We start from the raw sequence: 4,809 nt of genomic DNA on the forward strand, positions 1-4,809 counted from the left end.
TACTTGTCCCTTATTTCTGACTGGTCTTGTATTTCTCCTCTGAGTTCGCCGCGGGGACTGTCCTCTCTTTTCAGGTTCTTTAAGAAGATCGTAAAGGGGCTTTGCAATCTTGGCGAAAGCACTAATGTACCTCCTGTAATAGCTTAATAGTCCTGTTAGTTTACGGACTTCACCCACAGTCTCTGGCATAGATTCTCTAAGACTCGTGACCGCTTTAGTAGTCTCGGGATCAATACTGTGTCCAGACTGGTTTACAATTCGGCCTAAATAGCGGACCTCTCTCTGGAACAGACTACACTTGCTTGGCTTCAATTTCACTCCATGTTTGCGCAGGCGTCTCAACACTATTCGCAAATTTTCCACATGTTCTTCAAACGTTCCACTATAAACTATGACATCGTCCAAGTAAGGAATGCAAATGTCGTCGCGGATACCTTCCAAACAATCTTCCATGAACCGCTGAAAGCTTGCTGGTGCATGACTCAGCCCAAATGGGATCCAAGTCCATTCATACAGACCCCAAGGTGTGATGAAGGCAGTCAGGTGTCTGCTCTTTTCCCCAACAAAACCCTGATGATACGCCTTTTCCTGGTCTAACACTGCAAACCAGGAATTCCCGCCTATCTGGTACTGTCTTACGGTTCAGCTCCCTGTAATCCACGCACAGGCGTAACCCTCTATCTTTCTTCCTTAGACTTAGTTATCCATCCCCGGTTGAGCAGATCTTCAATGCAGTGTTTAACTTCAGCATACAGGGGACGAGGAATTGAGGAATAGCTCTTCTGGACTGGCGTGGTGTCTGACAACTCCAAATTTAACTGAAGTCCCTCTATCCGTCCCATATCATCATCATCTTGGGAGAATGACGCAGCCTCCTCCTCTAGCATGGTCATGGCCAACTGGCGTTGACTTTCTGTCAGGTCACCTAACACCACGGCTGGTGTCTTGAAGGACTTTCTTTCATTAGCAACTTCCCTGTTTACTTGATGTTGGGGTACTGATGGGTTTCCATCCTGGAGTGAGGTACCACCTGTTCCCTTTGGATCCACAGCTTCCGAACGAGGGAGGTCCTTTCTTACTACTTCCAAAGGGGTAACCGATTGCACTACCTGCAAGTGTCCCAGTAGTGTTCGCCGGCCAAGGACTACATCATGCTTTGAGGGGTTACGTAATGTTCACCCTGTGTGGCGACCCTCGCGGTAGGGTGAGGAGCTGTTCTACAACTTCCATGTCGGCTGGCCAAGGCATACCTGGGTCTGGTTCAAATAACACTGGTGTCCTCTCCTCTAGAGAACCACAGTTAATTCTACACGGTACTGTCACTGCCTGCCCTCGTGGTACCGTCAGATTGCGCTTACCATTCTTCAACACACCCATGTCCTCCATACTTGCATTTTGCACCAAATCAACCAACGCAGTAACATTCTCCAGTGCTACTTCCTTTAAAGCCGTATTCATGATGTCAACAATGGAGCTGCTTCCTTTGATTTCTCTATCCTTCACTACTTCTTCTATTACATTGTACCCAATGATTGGAGTACAAGTCTCTTGCAATGAGGAATGGTACAGTTAGAGAACTTGATGACTCTGTGTCCGACGAGAGCTGAAACTGTACTTCCACCCACCCTTCAAATGGTATGGTTCCACCATTTGCTGTTCTTAAGTTCAGTCCTACATCCTCGCCAAGCAACTCTTCAATGTTCCTTAACTTTGAGGAAGGCAAATATTCCTCAAGCTAGCTCTTGGACACAATAGACACCTGTGCACCCGTATCCCAAAGGGCTTCGACTGGGACTCCATTGAGAACACATGACACCTTACACTTCTTGCCAACCAACCTTGCAACTACCACACGCTGCCTGGGTGTCAAATGACTAGCGAATACATAACCATCCCATCCAGGGGGGATTAGAAATACTCCTAGTCGCTTCATGCTACAGAAACCGCAGATAAGCGCCGGCCTGATGGGCCTTCTAGGCTCGTAGCAGACTTTACCTTTTTTACCTTTTTAGTGTGCTAATTGTCAGAGGATTGCAGCAGGATCCCAACAAAGTTTCAAACAATGTTTAGGTTGTAAAGCAGTTCGTTATTGTGGTCGAAGTTGTCAGAAACGTCACTGGGACAGTCACAAGGGTCTCTGCCAAGCCATCCAGCAACTGGAAGCTCGGAACAGTTCGCCAGTACTTCGGGGGGGATTCTAGTCCATCGCAGGGTTACCCCCAGCATTAAATTCGCCGGTACCCATTTATACACCTGGGTGGAGAGAGGCACCGTGAGAGTAAAGTGTCTTGCCCAAGAACTCAACACAATGTCCCCGGCCAGGCCCCGAACCCGGACCACTCGATTCGGAGTCGAGCGCACTAACCATGAGGCCACTGCACCTCCCACAATTCGCACACTGGTGGGACTTTATAAATCTGTCCTGGGGCGGGGCTACTTCCTGTCCCTCGGCTGTAGCCCCCGCTTGTTTCCCGGCCCTGATCTCCGTTTCTGACATCCACGGGCCCAATGGTCACTACTACCACAAATGTGGCAGTGGTCGCACAGCTGCCCCTTTCCTTCCTTTTGACAGTCGATACAGCCCCTTGGGCCCTGATACCCTTGCAGATTCTGATTTACAGGTAGGGGCCTGGTGAAACGTTCCTCATTGGTTAGATTTCTCTCAACTGATTCTTTTAATGTGGTAATTTCTGAACGGACCGCTTGTAGTGCCGCCATGAACTCCTCTTCTCTAGGACTCTCTTTTCCCGGGGAGTCAAGCTTCTTAGCGGTTGCCCCTTGTTGGATGGATCCCCCTTTCCCTTGTGATGCATGCACTTCGTTCACTCTTGGGTTCCTTTGACGAGGGGTAGAGCCCAGTTTGGATTTTCTTTCACTTTCTTCTGAAACTACTACATTAATTTGTTGAATTAGATCCTCATCCTGTACATCTGGTTTTTCTAATATTGGTCTCAACCTAATCCGAATGGCCTCATCTTGAAGACCAGTGTCTATTGCATGTAAAAACATTCCCTGCACCAGCTTTAGATCATATTTCAACTGAGTATCAACCTCCTGCGAGGCAAACAGAATTTTTTGTCTTTTATCGAGGGCTCTGATTAAAAAGCTTTGAGGATTTTCCTGTGGCTCCTGAACGACAGTTGATAGCTGTCTGTACAGGTCACTCGCACTCTTCTCCTGAAAATGGGATCTCAGAATTCATCTTAATCGGGGGAGTGTTAAGTCACTCAGTCCTTCTAAATAGCTTCGTAATCTCATCCCTGGATTAATAGCCCTGACCACTGCATCAACAACCTCTTGTGGCTTGTAGACCTTTTGCAGTGCACCTTCAATTTGTCTCACTAGACTCACAAAACTCAATTTGTCCTTTTGCCCTGGGTTCCCCGATTTGGCCAATAATCTTTAGTTCTTGTTTAAAATCACTCGGTTGGAAGTATAATGACTTTGACTCACCCCTCGCCTTCACCTCCTCTTTGTTGTCAACATCCTTCTCCGGTGAATGTGCTTTACCCATGGTCAATGCCTCAAATTTCTATTTAATCACCTCATATTCCAACTTCACCTTTTCTAGTTCCGATTGAGAGACTTCCGACTTCTTTTTTTTGCTTACATCCTCGAGCAGTGGACACCAAGGTGTGTAAATCATTATTCCAGTCCTGAAATCTTCCAAAAACTCAGTGTCCGGCTCCACGCTGCCCTTCAATTTGGCTTCGAGATGTTCCTCGATCAATCTGACAAGCCCTTTCCTCGTTTTATCCTTAATGTCACTGTCACCGCAGCCTAATTACTCCTAGATCCTCAACCTTTAGCTCGCAGAGATGACTCTGGATCTCCATTTGTATGTCTTCGATCTGCATTGTGTGTGTTGATTCCTTCGCGAGCGTGCGCACGATTTCAGCTATTTCAAAAACTTGTTTCCTTGTCTCCTCGCTCCCGTCCTCATCGATTGCTTAAAACGTTGTCTTACTTTCTTTCATATTTCCCGGACAGGCCCCCAAATGTTGCACACTGAGCGGACGGAAGCATGGATTCGGACTCGCACTAAAAACACACACACACATTCGAAAATGGCGGACCACAGCAACCTCGTGTCTTCATTCTTCCCATGATTCCTTGCTACAGTTTTGTTGCTGGGCGGAGAGGGGTTAACACCGTATTCCTTAACCTAACTGTATAGACCCTACACTTTCAAATATTTAGAAAGCAGAAGAATTTAGGAGAAAAGGAGAAGAAAGCAGTCTAGGTAAAAATACAATAAGTAAAGAGGAAAACTACAGACTATACTTAACTTCAGTTGGAAATTTAAACTTGTTAAGGTAACTATATCGGCATAAGAGTTACAGTTTCTAGAATTTCAATTACTTTTGTTCTAATAGTTTTCTTAAAACAATTTCTGGATACGTTTTTGGAACTAGTTGGTATCCCATTCCAGATTTTAACACCAACAAGTGAAAATGCCTTACTTTGAACGTTAAGTGCAGATTGTTTGGTAAAAAAATGCTCAAATGTCGATGTACGTGTGCTGTAACAATGAACACTAGTAATTTTAGAAAACAAATTGGAAATCTTAATCGGTGCAAAATTAGTGTTGATGTCATACATCAAATTAACAATTTTCCTTTCCTTTCAAGAAAAGAGGTATTTCATGCTCCCTTGCTTGAGCAAAATGAATATGACGGAGTGCACGTTTTTGAAGGAAAAGAACTTTATTTAGCAAGGTTTCAGATGCATTTCCCCAAGACGTTAATCCATACGTCATATAAGGTACAATGAGGGACTTGTAAATATTAAAACGAGTTTGATTAGGAA

This window comes from Montipora capricornis, chromosome 14, assembly GCF_036669925.1.
Source record: "Montipora capricornis isolate CH-2021 chromosome 14, ASM3666992v2, whole genome shotgun sequence".
In the NCBI taxonomy this organism is placed as follows: domain Eukaryota; kingdom Metazoa; phylum Cnidaria; class Anthozoa; order Scleractinia; family Acroporidae; genus Montipora; species Montipora capricornis.